Source organism: Meriones unguiculatus (assembly GCF_030254825.1).
Source record: "Meriones unguiculatus strain TT.TT164.6M chromosome 13 unlocalized genomic scaffold, Bangor_MerUng_6.1 Chr13, whole genome shotgun sequence".
NCBI classification, from domain to species: domain Eukaryota; kingdom Metazoa; phylum Chordata; class Mammalia; order Rodentia; family Muridae; genus Meriones; species Meriones unguiculatus.
Window position 1 is genome coordinate 1,309,241 of NW_026843580.1, and position 18,270 is coordinate 1,327,510.

Below are 18,270 nucleotides of genomic sequence, written 5' to 3' on the forward strand. Positions count from 1 at the left end.
GAAGTTTGAGATGTGAGGGAGGAGGCTTTCTCTTGCATGTATGACCCTGCTGCTGGCCTAGTTGTATAACCATGGCAAGGGTGAGTTTTCTCTGCCTGACTTCATCTGGAGAGTGCCTTTAGACATAGATGCCATCAATCAAGTTTGATACATGGGCTTTGACACAGATCCCTGATTACTCCCCTCCCTTCAAATATAGGAAAATGAGGTTCCATGTTCTTTTTCACATGATAGGAATGTGCTGTTTAATGCAAATCAAGCATCCTTGAAATGCCCTGTTTTAAACAATTATCTACACCTATCCTTAGAGCATCCCAGTCACTCCCTAAGGGGTACATACCCTCTGTTTTCTGGAATTAAAGTTGAACTTACTTTCTGAGGTGGTTCCCAGAGTGTTCTGATCACTGTTATGCTTGGGTGGCTTCCAAGCTTCCTCATCTTCTGGGTGGCTTCCTCATCTTCTGGGCCTCCTTCCTTCCTGGACTGGTGGGAAACAGCCTCCAGGCAGCAAGAGAACCATGTTCTCTGAAATCCTTGTGAAAAAAATGTTTCACACTTCATAGCATTTCAAATTTCACATGTTTCTTGATGTGAGATGGTAAATCAAACAGTGTCTTTGGGGTGAGACTCTCTAAACTGAGTTATACCTATTGTTTATTTCACAGTAAGCTTACAGGCAAGCTTCATAGTATGAATTCTTTTGAGTTGAGCACAGTGGCCTATGCAGAAATAATAAGAGCAGACATTTTATTTCCCTCATTTTAATAGCTGAGTAGTGTTCTGATAATGTGTGGATGGATGGGAGTGGAGGAGGACTCCCCCTTTGAAAGGATTAGGGGAAAGGGTTTGGGGGAAAGAGGGAAGGAGTATGGGACCAGTAGGAGTTGAGGAAGTGGCCTTTAAAAAGGGGTATACAATGAATAAATTCTGAAAAAATAAAAATGATTAATATAATACAAATTAATTAGAAAAACAAAACTTGACAGCAAAAATTTGAGTCCAGTCTGGGTACCCGCCCTCCCTCAAAGAAAAGAAAGATGATATAAAGAAAGCAAAGAACAATAGAATCTTTGTCTTTGCCACCTTTCTTCCTTGTGAGCTCATTTTTTAATCATTACCTAATGGAGACCCATTCCACAACTCCCCTTCCAGTAGCACCCTCCCTCCCTTTTCCCCCTATCTTCTTCCCCTGTTCCACTGAAAGGGGGAGTTCTCTCCACCATTGCCATCTTCCCCGAGCTTCTTAACGTCCATAAGGAGGACATGGAACCTCTTTGTCTGGGGCCTGGCAAGGCTACATCACTGGGGGTGAGTAATCAAGGAGCAGGCAACTGAGAATTATTTTTGAGAAGTGTTTTATTATTTTATTACTACTACTACTACTACTATTATTATTATTGTTGTTGTTTATTAATTACATTTTATTAACTCTGTAATAAAAATCAATAAAATAATCAATAATAAATAAATAAATAATAAATTCTATGGAACTGAGAATTTATTTAAAAAAAAGAAAAGACAGCCCAATAATCTACCTTAGACACATCTTTAAAATGACATAATATCTTCCACAAGCAAAACAACATACATTTTACTTTTTTTGGGCCACTAGAGAAAGAGAGTGGCCCTTCCGAAAAGTAAAGCTTGAACACTTTAACAGCCTTGAGTTTATTACTTTCGTATTTCTATATCTGAGATTTTATTTATTCTTCCCATGTCATCCCGAGCGAGGTATCCCAGAAGCAGAAAGACAGGCCTGGTAGAGACTCACTTATAAGGAACTTTGAGTCATATCATGCAGAATGAACATGTGAAAATTTGCAGAACAAGAAGTAGGACCTTCGGGAAACCGCTCAGTCCTCACCCAGAAAGCCAATGTGATGTACACGGGTGTGGGGGGAGCGGCATAAGAAGTGAAAGGACAGGGACCTACCAGAGAGGGCCTCCGAGAGCCTCTGTCTAACAGGGTAGCCAAGCAGATGCTGAGACTCGCAGCCAAACTTTGGGCAGAGCACAGGGGATCTTATGAAAGACGGGGGAGCTGGGAAGACCTGGAGGGGACAGGAGCTCCACAAAGAGAGCGACAGATGAAAAATTCTGGGCCCAGGGTTTCTTTCAAGGAGTGATACTCCAACCAAGGACCATTCGTGGAGATACCTAAACCCCATACTCAGATGGAGCCCGTGGCAGCTCAGCCTCCAAGTCAACACCCTAGTAAGGGGAGCAGGGGCCATCTCTGATATGAACTCTTTGATTACCTCCACCTGAAGCAGAGTGCAGTGCTAGCAGGCCACAGAGCAAGACTAGGCAGCCAGTCCTGATGAGACCTGATAGGCTAGGGTCAGATGGAAGGAGGGGAGGATCTCCCTATCAGTTGTCTTGAGGAAGGGTATAGGAGAAGATGAGGAAAGGAGGGTGGGATTTGGGGGAGATGAGGGATGGGGCTACAGATAGCATACAAAGTGAATAAATTGTAATAATAAAAATAAATTAAAAATTCATAACGAAATATTTTTAATAAAAAAATAATATACTTTCACTTAAATAACAGATTCACTAATAAAATTATTATAAGCAAACATGTTGATCACATTTGAGTGAACAGACAATAATATGGAAAATAAAAAGGGAATTTCATTAATAAATAAATAATGTGTCTTGAGAGATGGCTCCTCATTTAAGAACTCTGGCAGTTCATGTAAAGGATTTTGATCACTCAGTCAGAGGCTCAGAATTTCCCGAAAGCAGTGCATGCCTGTGGTTGGTGCAAGGGCATACAACCAGGGACACACAAGAAAACATTAATTAAACACTCATACACATGTAGGAAGACTAAATAAATTCTCAATGGTATAAATATGAAAGTAATAAACTCAAAGCTGTGATAATGTTCAAGCTTTTAAATTTTTTTTTTCAGTATAATGGCCCAAAGAGTAAAATGTCTGGTTTTTTGTTTGTTTGTTTGTTTTTGGCTTGTGGAAGATATTATGTTATTTTCATGATTTCTAAAGTAGATTTTTTGGGGTGATATATATATATATATTTTTTTTTGGTAAAGAAATTCTACATTGCCTGCTCTTTAATTACTCACCCCTTGGGATGCCGCCATGGAGGAAGAGGATCCATGCACTCCTGATGGGACTTAACAGGCTATGTGAGATGGCAATGGTGAAGTACTCCCCCTTTACCTGCACTAGGAAAAGGGGAGAGGAGGAAGAAGGAGGGATGGTGGGACTGGGGGGATTGGAGGAAGGGGGTTTCAATCAGGCTATATAACAAGAAATTGTGAAAAAAATTTAAGAACTAAAATCAAATCAAATCACTGAAAAGACTTCCACAGTCTTGAATTCTCTTACCAGCATGGGCATAGTATCTCGCTACTTTGTGTAAGAACAATTTCAGAAGATCCATTGCCTATTTCTGGCCCCTGCAGACAATAGGCATGCATGTTATGCACAGACATACACGTGGGAAAACACAAAAACACATAAAAATAGTAAAACTGTTTAAATGTTTCCAAGACTGCTATGAGTTGCCCCATTCTGAACACTATGAACACTTCTGGGGGGAAAAAATCAAAGGTGGTTTGAAAACCATGTTACCTATGAGATAACTCATTACGTAAAAATCCCAATGCAGAAATACCTCAAAAAATAAAAACCACAGTCCTGGACTGTCTTTGCCAACCAGGCTTACATTGAAATCACAAGGATCATCCTGTGTCTGCATCCCATGTGCCTGGAATAAAGGCTATTGCAAGCTTGTCTGGCAAGACCTTAGATTTACCGACACAGGGACCAGGGGAAAGGCTGTGTTGGCTGTATGCCACTGAGGCCTGCAGTAGCGTGAAGAGGCTTCCCCAGCCTACTTCCAGGCTTTTTGCCATGCCACCCATGAGCAAAGCTGAGGGACCCCGGCACGTGATTTAGGGACTAGCCCGCAGGGGCTTTATAGGCAGCACAAGGGACAGGATTCATGAGAGAGACGGGGTGGGGGACTCAGATATTTGACTGCAAGCAATCCCTCCCCTGTCCACCGACATCTGTCAGTCCTTCTGCCTGGAGTCCCCTAACGCCTCGTGCGTGGGGCAGAACCGCAGACGGCGGGGGGTGACTAAAGAGAGATGCACAATCCTGCACTCCCACACTGCTGCCTGCATCCTGGGGGGATTGTTCCAACCCGCCTGAGCTCAGGTTGGGCATCATGACCTTGTTTAGGGTGTTCTGGCGCCCTCTGCTGGCCAGCGGTGTGTGAGCAGGCAGGACACTAAATAATGCTTGGTGTGCTGGAGGCTTAGTAGGTAAGGTGCTCTGTGCTCAGTGGTAAGCTCTGTGCATAAGGCTTCCTCTGCTGACATGAAGGCATATATACATGGGCCAAGAAAAAAAAGGATGAGGTGGAGGAGGAAGAAAGAAGGAAGAAAGATCAATCTATGTGTGTGTCTGTTTTCGGGAAAAAATCCCAGCTAATTGATACTTGGGTACTAGTTGGTGTTGATTTGCTGGACTTGAACCAAAATACACAGGCAAATATACAGGTAGTCTATAGTGATATAAATAATTGATGTGTTTTCCTTATGGCAAAATATTTTCAACCAGAAGGAAGGTGTGGAACGTGGCCAAGCAACACATTATATTTAGAGTCTATCAAATAAGAATGATATTATAAACTTTTTCAGAGGAATCTTCTCATGTTAAAAGAAAAGAGCCATCCCTGGCTTAAAGCATTTTCTCGAGGCACCTACATCCCCCCAGTACCCAGGAGATTCTTCCATAAATTCTGGATTGACAACTTTGATTGCTCACCTGCTTTGCTATGTGGAAATCATAAACCATACACAGCAAACATTTCAATACAGATTAAATCAGAAGAAAATGATGGGATGACCAAGTCTGAGCCCAGCTATTCCATATGAAATGTAGTGTAGGCAGTGGCCCATGCCCTCCAGAAAATGCTGTTGAGCAAAACTGAAACGGGATCTAAAGAAGACACAAACAAGGGTGAGAGTCTACCATGGCAGGTAAGCCTCACTCATCAGCAAGAGAAGCTTCACAATCTTACATCATTTGTAAGTAATTTACTGTGGTCAAGACAGTAAAACATTTTCATCTTATAATTAAAAATATGAGATAAAATGGAAAAAGGTTCTGTCACAGTTTATGTATATATGTCTGTAATTATCTTACATGATTTTGGAACTGAAAGCACTGATTAAAGACAATAAATTTGCATATACTTCAAAAAACAAGCAGTTTATATTTTAAAATACATGTATATATAACACATGAAATAACAATGAAGAAAGAAGCCATGAATTTGAAGGTGAGCATGGGGCAGTGTATGGGAAGGCCTGGAGAAAGAAAAGGGAAGAAAGAAATTTCACGATGAAATTTTAGCCTCAAAATAATTGATAATTGTTAATATCCAGAAGTGAATACCCAGCTTGGAAAGACTGAAGCAGGTGAATTCAGGGTCAGGGACTGATATTTGTCTCTTTCTGTATATCTAAACTTGATTTGGGCATCTTGATGAAGTCAAAAGCAGTTTTATTTAGGTGTTAATCCCCAGTCTCCTTACTTGGAGCCTAGTGCTTTACCAATTGAGCCACTTAAGGCTTTCTGGTCACTCTGACAACAAAGTCACTCTTTCCCTAATGTTTTTATTGCTTAACAACAGGTGGTCTTAATTAGACTGACAAAGAATTGCAGGCTTGTTTACCCCGAGATACTCTTCAGGCCACTATGGGCTCAGTGGCAATCATCTTTCCTGTCTCTGAGGCAGGCTCAGAGGTCTGGTAGAGTTTTAGGGTCCTATTAACCCTCCATGATCTAAAGAGAAATGGATAGAAAAGATAGAGGTTGCAGGCATACACTTACTGAAAAAAGTGGGTGAAACAAGAAATTTTACTAACAAATTCCTACAAGTTTATGTATGATGATGATGCTGATTTCAGCTAGCATGTCCTCTGCAGAAACTGTAGCAAGTTCAGGCTGCCCTTTAGGAAAACATCTTCCCTGACCAGCTGTTATGGCCTGTTCTCCCATACATACACGTAGACAAATGATCAGATATATAAACCTGTACATATTTGCACATATTCCATGGACGATGAAAGAGGAACTCCTTATAGCCAGATAATTGACATACACTCATGTAAAATATACCAAAAAAACAGACTGACCTAGTTCATGCAAACACATCAATATACATATTTACATCACATGGGTGAAGAAAATTCCAGTGGGCTTCATAGTTTTTACATTTCTGAGACAAAGGAATTACTACATAGTGAGAGACCAAAGAATCAAAATTTAAGCTTTATTTTTTAATTTTTTGGGGAGGGGCTTTGGTTTAAAGTTTAAAGCATAAGACTGAAGAAAGACCAGACAGGTGTATACATGTCCAGCCACCTTCAGGGGTGAACTAGCCCTACCGCATTCTTTTCTTGCCCAGTAGAGATATAGTTGCTAGGTTACCGGACCAGATGTTCAGGCCAGAACCATTTAGTGTCTTAGCATGTAAAGTAAAACAATCATTTCAAAAGTAAATTTCCCTTTCACAGTCATGTAACTCCAAGGCATGTAACTCACTGCTTATGGCTTTTCCCTTTAAAAACCTTGTTGCCCTAGACCACCCTGCCATACTCCTCCTCTTCACCAAGGAGGTTGTTTGTGACCTGGACTCGAGCTTGTATTAAATAAACCCTCATATGTTTTCAGTGGAGTCAATTCCTGGTGACCTTTTGGGGTCTCATGAACTGAGAATAACATTTGCGGGGCTCATCAGGATCCCCAAGACTCCAGGACCCTGACCTAGATGGTCTTATTGCGGCTCGTAAGTATCTAAGTGTGCATGTGTGTGATTACTTTCTGTCCTCTATTCTGAAAAATCCTCAGGTGTTCATATTGGTGATGGCAGCAGGATGTGATCAGAGGAAGACTTCGGGGTAATCACAGCTGCCAAAGTCAGGGGATTACCCCTGTCTTCGTTTTTTTTTTTGTTGTTGTTGTTGTTGTTTGTTTGTTTGTTTTCTTTTTCTTTTCTTTTCTCTTTTTTCTTTTTTTTGGTGGGCACTTGGGTAGAGTCCTGAGGTTGGGAGGTGATTCAGAATCACACACTGCTCTGGAGCTTTTGTGGCAGGGAAACCAGAGCAGTGATCTAAAGTTCCATGGATCTGAGCTTACCTTATGATCTGGCTACACGGCCACTCAGTCTGCACCTGTCCTATTTTAGTCCTTGTGTTTAGAAACTTCTTTGGGACAGATGTGCCTTTCCCAGAGGAAGAACCTGTTTCTGCTTTTGCCTTTCCAACCATGAACAAAAGCCAGACACTTGGTTCTGGTTTTGTTTTCAGTAGTGTAGCAGCAAGTATGCATGCATTTGTCTGTCTATTTTGTTCCTTGTGTTTATGAATGTTTGTTTGTATTGGAGTATGGGACTGTGATGGATGCTATGAGACAGACTTGCTGTAATCCCTCCTTGTTCCTTTCACCCCCTCCACCCTCGTCCTGTTCACCTTCTCCACTTCCTGCTGTGGCAGAATCAGGTGTTCTGGCAGCCAGAGGGAGAGAATACATGGGTGGGTCTGGGGATGAAATTGTCAGGACTGCTCCTGCCCAGCTAGGAGCTATGATTGTTGAGTGCATTTTCTTCATGGTGGGGGAAGCAGCAGCAATGCCCCATGGCAGGAGTGGGCTGAGGGAATTGAGATTTCAGATCAACTGGTCTGGTATAATAATGGGCTGCCATTTCAGGCTAGTATAATTGTATATAGCTCAATTTGGGGGAAGGCCACCTTCTAATGGAACAGGGAAGAGAGCCATTGAGAAATGGTCCACTACCCCTTTGGGTTTTCTTTCCTCTCCCTTTCTTTTTGTACACATTGTATTGGTACATTATTTTCTTGTCTTCTTTTATGGGTTTGTTTGTTTGTTTATGATGGTCTCAGTAGGCAGGTGACCAAACAGCTATGCACTATGGTGACTTTGCTTGCCCCATGCTCCTAGCACTATAAGCTGGGAAGCCTTTGGTCTTTGGTAGGAGAATGCCTCGGGGCGGGACAGATAGAGGACACCCAAGAGCAGGGTGGGCTGTGAGAGCTTTCCCAGACTGATAGGGCAATTACAGCTGGATGGAGTAAGAGAAGTTTTCTCAGTTTAAATGTATATATCGCCACTTCATATTTTTTACTGATCTTAAATGGTTAATATGCTCTGTATGTCTTGTTTATAGCTTAACAGTTATTGAATATGTCTAAAGATTAAATTCAAACTCTTGTTTAGAACATATATGTGTGCATATGTGTTTATTAGATCTACAGAAGCACAGATGTTTTTAAATAGCAACCATGTGGCTTGTCATGCATTCTGATGTGACTCCACCATTTTGAAATTGCCACGTGGGGTAGAACAAAGGAAAAGAGTGGTTACAGAACCTCTTAGTCAAAATGAATTTTGTTTATCCCGTTTCCTTTTCGACTAAGAAAACAAGACTCATTCTAAATTGGTATTGAATTTAGAGATTGGATTGTTCGCACTGGTAAAATTTGGTTTTAAAATTTGATTCTGACTTTTAAAACTATGGTTATGCTTTGTAGTTTTACTCATAAAAAGAGTAATTTATTTTCATATAGCAAAAACAAGTTTTGGAGAATGTTTAAATGTTTAAGACTATGACACATTTTAAAGTTTATCAGGCATTTAAAATAATGACCTTGGGCTATCTAACAAAGAACATAGAACAGTTTCTTGACCCTTTGGGAAGGTCAAGAGACCTTGGTATTTATTTTATTCATTTTACCAAATGAAACTAAGCCATATTGTTTGAAGCAATTAAGAAAAGTGCAGTTTTTACAGTTTATCATCTCAAGATGGTAAAAAACCCATGGCTTAGTAAAGAAATGTTGAGAGGATTTTGATGAAGGTTTTTATGTTGTCTGAAAAGCAAGAGAGAAGGCAAGAAACTGTGACAATAAAGAAAAGAAAGGGAAGGAAAGGAAAGGGAAAGAAAAGAAAAGAAAAGAAAAGAAAGGAAAGGAAAGGAAAAGAAGAGAAAAGAAAAGAAAAAAAGAAAAAAAAGAAAGAAATAGCTTGTCCAAAGTAACCGGAAGTTATATAGAATTTTATGGAAGATCAGAGTATGTATAGAAAGCCAGAGGACATATGAACTGTATTTGCTTTGGTTTTGCTTTCCTGCAAATATGATTTGAGAAAGAACTGTAAAATATGTTGTTTTTCACTTAAAAGGCTGGAGATTATTTGATGCAAAATGTCTGCTTATGCTCTTTAACAGGAGAATAAAACTGCAGCTCCATGTTACCATAGGGTTATACAGGGTTGTATTCAGGTAATTGTTAACCATTATATACCTACCACCAGCTCCTGAGTGAATGGATTAATGCCGTTTCTTTCTGGCTGACAGGTTTGGTATGGCCAGAATAGTTAAAGTACTGTTCTTTTATGCAGTTGGTTCTAAAACGTATTTGATTACAATTTTAGAAATTTTAGTTATGGGGAGCTGTAAATGCTCCACAGTGCTATACTGTAGGCTGTAGTAACACCATCAGTGACACCTAATGGCTGTTTTGCATTGGCGGCCACAGTATGCAGCAACACATGGCTAGCCACCATGTTGGTTCATGGATAAAGAAGGTGGAGCCATGGTTTTACCACTATCTTTGTTGAAGGCTGCCAGCTGTATTCAGTTCCAAAAGTGCTAAGTGCAACTTTTTTCTTTAAACTTTTTGCTGTTCAATTTTTTAAATTAAGTTTTTATTTTTTATACTAATTAGAGCTTATTCACTTTGTATCCCAGCTGTAGCCTCCTCTTTCCTCCCCTCCCAATTCCACCTACTCCTCCTCATCTCCTCCTATGCCCCTCTCCAAGTCCAGAGATAAGGGAGGTCCTCTTCCCCTTTCATCTGACCCTAGCTTATCTGATCTCATCCAAACTGACTTCATTGTCCTCCTCTGTGGCCTGGCAAGGCTGAAGGTGTTTATCAGCTGAAGGTGTTCTCTGGATGAATTTTTGGTGTCATTCATGTAGACTATTATATCTTCTGCAAATAGTGATACTTTGATTTCTTCCATTCCAATTTGTATCCGCTTGATCTCCTTTAGTTGTCTTATTGCTCTAGCGAAGACTTCCAGTACTTGGGCAGCCTTGCCTTGTCCCTGATTTCAGTGGGATTGATGTAAGTTTTTTTTCCATTTAGTTTGATGTTAGCTATAGACTTGCTGTGTAATTTCTTCACTATGTTTAGCTATGTGCCTTGTATATCTGATCTCTCCAAGACTATAAACATGAATGGATGTTGGATTTTGTCAAATGTCTAAGGAGATGATCATGTGGTTTTCCTCCTTCAGTTTGTTTAAATGATGGATTTCCATTTACTGAACCACCCCTGCATGCATGAGATGAAGCCTACTTGGTCATGGTGGATGATATCTTTTATATATTCTTGAATTAGGTTTGCCAATATTTTATTGAATATTTTTCCACCAATTCTCATAAGAGCAATAGGTCTGAATTTCTCTTTTTTGGTTGGGTCTTTGTGTAGTTTAGGTTTCAAGGTGACTGTGGCTATCTAGAATGAATTTGGTAATGTTCCTTCTGTTTCTATTTTGTGGAATAATTTAAGTTGAATTCGAGTTAGCACTTCTTTGAAGGTCTGGTAGAATTCTGTGCTGAAACCATGTGGCCTGGGCATTTTTTTTTGGAAGAGAGACTTGTGGTGACTGCTTCTATTTCCTTGGGGGATATAGGACTATTCAATCTTTCTGCCTGATCTTGATTTAATTTTGGTAGATGGAATCTATCAAGAAAATTGTCCATTTAATTTAGATTTTCAAATTTTGTGGCACGTAGGCTTTTGTACTATGACCTAATGATTGTTTGGATTTCCTCAGTGTCTCTTGTTATGCCCCCATTTTGATTTCTGATTTTGCTGATTTGGATAGTTTCTATTAGCCTTGTAGTTAGATTTACTAAGGGTTTGTCTATATTGTTGATTTTGTCAAAGAACCAGCTTTTGGTCACATTGATTCTTTGAATTGTTTTCTTTGTTTCTAATTCATTGATTTCAGCTCTGAGTTTGAATATTTCCAATCATCTTCTCTTCTTGTGTGTGTCTACTTCTTTTTATACTAGGGATTTTAGGTTTGCCATTAAATTGCTTGTCTAGAACTTCTTTTTGAAGAAACTTAGTGCTATGAACTTTCCTCTTAGGAGCACTTTCATCATTTCCCATAACTTTTGGTATGTTGTGCCTTCATTTTCATTGAATTTTAGGAAGTCTCCAGTTTCTTTTTTTGTTTCTTTCCTGAGAAAGCTGTCACTGAGTAGAGAGTTGTTTAGTTACCATATGTATGTATGCTTTTGTAGTTTCTGTTGTTGTTGAGGTCCAGTTTTAGGCCATGGTGGTCTGAAAGGATACAAGAAATTATTTTTATTTTCTTGCATTTGTTGAGACTTGCTTTGTGTCTGACTATGTGGTCAATTTTTGAGAAATTTCCATGAGGTACTGAAAATAAGGCATACTCCATTGTGTTTGGTTGAAAAGTTCTGTAGACATTAGGTCTATTTGCTTCAGTAAATTTGCTCTGTAAGTGTCATTTCTCCCTATTTAGCTTTTGTCTAGATGATCTGTCCCTTGATGAGAGTGGAGTGTTGAAGTCTCCCACTATTAAGGTGTTGGGATGTGTGATTTAAGATTTAATCATGTTTTTATTTACAAAAGCAGGTGCTCTTGTATTTGGGGCATAGATGTTCAGGACTGTGATGTCCTCCTGGTGGAATTTTCCTTTGATGAGAATGAATTGTCCCTCCTTATCTTTTTTTAATTTCTTTTTTAAGATTTATTTATTTATTTATTATGTGTACATTATTCTGCCAGCATGTACACCTGCACACCAGAAGAGAACACCAGATCTCATTATAGATGGTTGTGAGTCAAAATATGGTTGCTGGGAATTGAACTCAGGACCTTTCAAAGAGCAGTCAGTCAGTTCTTAACCTCTGAGACATCTCTCCAGCACCCCCTCCTTATCTTTTTTGTTTAACTTTGGTTGAAAGTCTATTTTTATCAACAGTTTTGGCCTGTAGTTTTCTTTTGTTGTTGTTTTTTGTGTTTTACTGGATTGCTTATGACAGCAATGCTGGATTTCTAGAAAGAGTTTCAAAGGGTTCCTTCTGTTTCTTTTCCTTTTTTCTTATCTTCTCTTTTCTTGATAGTTTAGGAAGGATTATTGTAGCTCCTTTTAAATGTCAGGAAGAATTATGGCGTGACTTCAACTTAAGCAGACACACCCAAGTGGAGTAGATGATTGGAAATATTCAAACTAAGAAATCAATGAATTAGAAACAAAGAAAACAATTCAAACAATCAATGGGACCAAGAGCTGATTCTTTGAGAAAATCCACAAGGTAGACAAACCCTTAGCCAAACTAACTAAAAGCCAGAGAGAAAATACGCAAATCAGCAACATAAGAAATGAAAATGGGGGCATAACAACAGACACCAAATGAGGAATATGGGCATCATAATGGCATCAAATAGAGCTATGTTCCACAACAGCACAAAGTCCTCAGTATAAGCAGTTCTTGGGGTTATGCTTCTCCAAGACAAACTCATCATGACTATGCTAACGGGGGAGCCACATTCCACGAGTGCTACAGATGTTTTGCTGTTACTCTTGCATGGCTATCAACAGGACCAGGAAGCCAAAATAGTTTGCCTACATATGGGGAAGGGGGAAATGAGTTTAGCTCAGGCCCTAGGAAGAATTCAGGGTATTGGGTGCACTATGCCAGCCTGGAGGACCATATAACATGGAAGGACTTAGGGATTGCTGGGAGAAAATTAGCAGCTATGTCTGTTTTGATATGTTAAATATGAACCTCTGCCATTTGTTCCAGGTATGAAACCTATGTTTATGGAAATATAAACTTCAGAGAGAGCAGCATGTTCTCCATTAGGCAATGATTAAAAAATGAGCTCACAAGGAAGAAAGTCTCAACAGATACAAGAAAATATTTTTCTTTTCTTTATATCTTTCTAATTTTTTTTCTTTCTTTATATCTTCTTTCTTTTCTTTGATGGAGGGTGGGTACCCAGACTGGACTCGAAGTTTTGCTTATAAGTTTTGTTTTTCTACTTCAATTTTATTTTATTAATCATTGTTATTTTTTCACAATTTAATCATTATATATCCCTATTAAAGGCTACTCCCTCAACTCCTACTGGTCCCACCCCCCTTCGCTCTTTCCCCCAATCCTTTTTCCTTAGTCCACTGAAAAGAGAAGTTCCCCTCCTCTGCCATCTACCCATACATTATCAGAACACTACTCAGCTATTAAAAACAGGAAAATAAAATTTCTGCCCTTATTTCTCCTCCATAGGCCACTGTGCTCAACTCAGAAGATTTCATACCATGAAGCTTGCCTGCAAGCTTTTAGTGAAATCAACACTAGGTATAACTCATTTCAAAGAGTCCCATCCCAAAGACACTGTTTTATTTACCATCTCATATCCAGAAACACATGAAATTTGAAATGCTATGAAATGTAAAACATTTTATCACAAGCATTTCCGAGAACGTGGTTTTCTTGCTGCCTGGAGGCTGTTTCTCACCAGCCCAGAAAGGAAGGAGGGGCCAGAAGATGAGGTATAAAGCTTGGAAGACCCACAAGCATAACAGTGATCAGAACACTCTGGGAACCACCTCAGAAAGTAAGTTAAACTTTAATTCCAGAAAACAGAGGGTATGTACCCCTTGGGGAGTGACTGGGATGCTCTAAGGATAGGTGTAGATAATTGTTTAAAACTGGGCACTTCAAGGATGCTTGATTTGCATTAAAAAGCACATTCCTATCATGTGAACAAGAACATGGAACCTAATTATCCTATATTTGAAGGGAGGGGAGAGTTATCATGGATCTGTGTCATAGGCCATGTATCAAACTTGATTGATGGCATCTATGTGTAAAGACACTCTCCAGATGATGTCAGGCAGAGAAAACTCATCCTTGCCATGGTTATACAACTAGGCCAGCAGCAGGGTCATACATAGAAGAGAAAGCCTCCACCCTCACATCTCAAACTTCAGTCTGGGTTGTGATGGTTTTCAATAGAACCCCTGGAACAATAGGTATGTGTACACAAAGAAACTTCTACAGGCTACCACTGTTGTGATACTCTCAGAGAACTTCCTGGCTGGTGTTAATTCACCATTCCCTACATATTCATCCACTGGACTAAAAGTTTCTTGTGTAAACTGAGGCAATTGAAAACACTAAATGTTGAGAATCAGGATTATCAATAAGTCTTCCGTAAATACCTTTTTATAGAATAGTGTTGCATGTAATTGATATTCACCATTCATTGTATTCTTTTTAAAAATAAGTTTATTTACTTTAAATTCCAATAGTAATCCCCCTCCCTTCTCTGCCCCATGACTACTCTCCGTTCCTATTGCCCCTTAATATATAATACTGTTGCATGTTCCCTTCAAAAAAGGGAGGTCATTTCCATTGAGCTAGTTTTACAGTTCCGTTGCATCTCAGTGGACCAAAGTACACAAAGGCCTTTCCAAATTGCTTATACTCACAGAATTCCTCTCCAGTAAGGATACTTTTATGATGATGATGATTCTAGATTTATGCAAGGCCTCACCATTTTAACACATTCATAAGTTTTTCCTCTATTATGAATCCTTTCATGATGATGAAGATTATACAAATGTGGAATGGTTTCACCATGTTTAAAGCACTCACAGGCTTTCTGTCAATTAGGATTTCTTTCATGAGTGTGAAGATGATTCTGAAGTCCAAAAGTTTTTTTCACATTGGTTACAGTCAGACATCTTTCCAGTATGTGTTATTTTATGTATTAGGAGATTTTATGTGCAAAGGCTTTGCCACATAGTTATATTCATATGGTTTCCCTCCAGAATGTGCTGTTGTCTTAGGAGATGATTGTTACATGCAAAGGCTTTATCACACTAATTACCCTCACAAGGCTTCTCTCCACTGTGTGTCTTTTCCTGTTTTTGGAGACTACTCTGCTGTGCAAAGGCTTTATCTGGTTGGGTATATTCATAAGGTTTCTTTCCAGTATGTGTTCTTTTATGTCTTATGAGATGACTGTTTTCTGCAAAGGCTTTACCACACTGGTTACATTCATAAGGTTTCTCTTTGCTGTGTGTTCTTTTATGGCTTAAGAGAGTACTGTTTTGTGCAAAGGCTTTACCATACTGGTTACATTCATAAGGTTTCTCTCCAGTATGTGTTCTTTTATGGCTTATGAGATGACTGTTTTGTGCAAAGGCTTTGCCACACTCATTACATTCATAAGGTTTCTCTCAGTGTGTGTTCTTTTATGGCTCATGAGATGACTGTTTTTTGCAAAGGCTTTACCACACTCATTACATTCATAAGGTTTCTCCCCAGTGTGTGTTCTTTTATGGCTTATGAGATGACTGTTTCGTGCAAAGGCTTTACCACACTGGTTACATTTATAAGGTTTCTCTCCAGTGTGTGTTCTTTTATGGCTTAAGAGAGTACTGTTTTCTGCAAAGGCTTTGCCACACTCATTACATTCATAAGGTTTCTCTCCAGTGTGTGTTCTTTTATGGCTCATGAGATGACTGTTTTTTGCAAAGGCTTTACCACACTCATTACATTCATAAGGTTTCTCTCCAGTGTGTGTTCTTTTATGGCTTATGAGATGACTGTTTTGTGCAAAGGCTTTACCACACTGGTTACATTCATAAGGTTTCTCTCCAGTGTGTGTTCTTTTATGGCTTAAGAGAGTACTGTTTTCTGCAAAGGCTTTGCCACACTCATTACATTCATAAGGTTTCTCTCCAGTGTGTGTTCTTTTATGGCTCATGAGATGACTGTTTTTTGCAAAGGCTTTACCACACTCATTACATTCATAAGGTTTCTCTCCAGTGTGTGTTCTTTTATGGCTTATGAGATGACTGTTTTGTGCAAAGGCTTTACCACATTGGTTACATTCATAAGGTTTCTCTCCAGTGTGTGTTCTTTTATGGCTTAAGAGAGTACTGTTTTCTGCAAAGGCTTTGCCACACTCATTACATTCATAATGTTTCTCTCCAGTATGTGTTCTTTTATGCCGTATGAGCTGACTGCTTTTTGCAAAGGCTTTACCACATTGATTACATTTGTAAGGCTTCTCTCCAGTGTGTGTTCTTTTATGCCATATAAGAACAGTGATATACGGGAAGGTTTTCCCACATAGAGTGCATTTAAAGGGTTTCTCTCCAGTATGACTGCTTTCATGCCTGCAAAGAAAATTGGCACATGTGAAAGATTTACCACCGTCATTTCATTACACTAATAAATATATTTATATATATGAATTGATTTCATAATTTGGTCTAATGGTAAAGAAGAATCAAATTTAAAAGTTTTATCACATTATTTACATTCACGGTATTCCCCTTCATTATGGGTATTTTTGAAGATCCCTGTGATGGTAAGAGAATTTGTTATGTGGATCACTTTTATAGCATCATTTTTCTATAAGAGGTTTTCTCCTATATATGAAGAGTATTTAAGAATTCAGAGTTTTACCACAGCAATCCCATTCACAAATTTTTGTACTCTATGAATGATACTTCATTTACAAAGTGAGCCAGGAAAAGCAGAAGTTCCAAATTCCTAGTATTCATAGGTATTTTCAGCAATATGAGTTTGCTGATAAATTCTCAGTGAAGTTGCAAAACCAATTAACAGTAACCATTTATCACATTCAGAAAATTTACTCACAGTGGGGACTACTACCAAATCAATTGTTCTTGGAGAAAAACAGGGACACTGCTTCTTTCAATATCCCTATGCTCATGTGTCTTAGAATCATTTTGACATATGATATACCAGTTTAATTTACAAAAATAATAAAGATTCCCACATTGAATTAACACAGTTTGTTTTTTGTTCATCATAGACATGTCATATAGGGATTAAGGTTTCTCCACAACAATATTCTTGATTCTCATAAGCTGCTTCTTTCACTAAAATTTACAAAGTTACTGCACGAAAATGAGTAACACTGGTTCTACTATGAAATTTTTGCTTATTAGAAGGTTGTGAACACATACTGATCACCAATTCAGTGTGCATACCTCTTACAATATCTGAGTAGATAGAATGAGACTAAACAGATTGGCAGTTAAAGTCAGTAGCTGTAATGTCCATATGATTCAAATGGTATTTTTGTTACAATATTATTTTATTTTCTTCTATCTTAGGAGAGTGCCTTGTAAACACAAATCAGATACCTGACATTGAAGTACATGAAATTATGAGATTTTAATGATCATCAGTACACGTAAAGCAGTGCTGTTTTTACACTGTTGCTTTTCTTTAAAACTTCCAGGACACAGCCATGTGTGCTGGTACATGCCTTTAATCCCAGCACTTGTGGAGGCAGAAGCAGGCATATCTTGCTTGTTATTTTGAGGTCAGGCTGGTCTAACAAGCAAGTTTAAGAAAGTCACAGATACCCAGAAAAAATCTATTTCAAAAACAGAAAATAAAAAGCAGCCAATAAACAAACAAACAAAAAACACCAAAACTTCCAGGACACATTAAAATTTAAGATTCATAGCTGTATGAGTGTGCACATAATGTTACCTTTTATTACTTGTAGAACTTTGAAAATGTTCTTCAATATTATGGTCATCCCAATTGTAGCCTAAAATATAGTACGAGAAAATATATATTATTGGAAATAACATGTTATTATTAAGGCAAAACATAAATCATTATCTTCTTGACCCTTAGAATCATGCCTGATTTATTTACCACATTCCTCCTCATTCTCAATTGGAATTACAGAAGAGGATCAATAACAAAGTAAGAGTTGTCTCTTTATTTTAAAAGTGAAAGAAAAATTGCAGTCTTACCTATAGCAGTGAGGTTTTCACAGGTCTCTAGCATCACATCTTTGTAGAGTTGCTTCTGGGAAGGTTCCAGCAAGGCCCACTCTTCTTGGCTGAATTTCACATGCACATCATTGAAGGTCACTGAATTCTAAAATAGCCATACAATTGTACAACAGAAACAGTGGCAACAATATAATTTATACGTCATTGTCAATATAATCATACAATTCTACTGCTTCTTCCATTTATTTTCTGACACAGAAGTGCGAATGTTATACAGTTGGGTGCTGTGCATGATGTGAAGTAGGGGAGATGAAAAAGCCTAAAGGTTAGATTGAAAAAAAAACAAAAACAAACAAAC

The 18,270-nt window shown here is 38.6% G+C and overlaps 1 pseudogene; it reads right to left on the reverse strand.

The window, feature by feature from the left end:
- The window catches only part of LOC132650495 (zinc finger protein 431-like), a 171,793-nt pseudogene extending 153,739 nt beyond the window's left edge, over positions 1-18,054 (reverse strand).
- Positions 18,055-18,270: the final 216 nt, after the last annotated feature.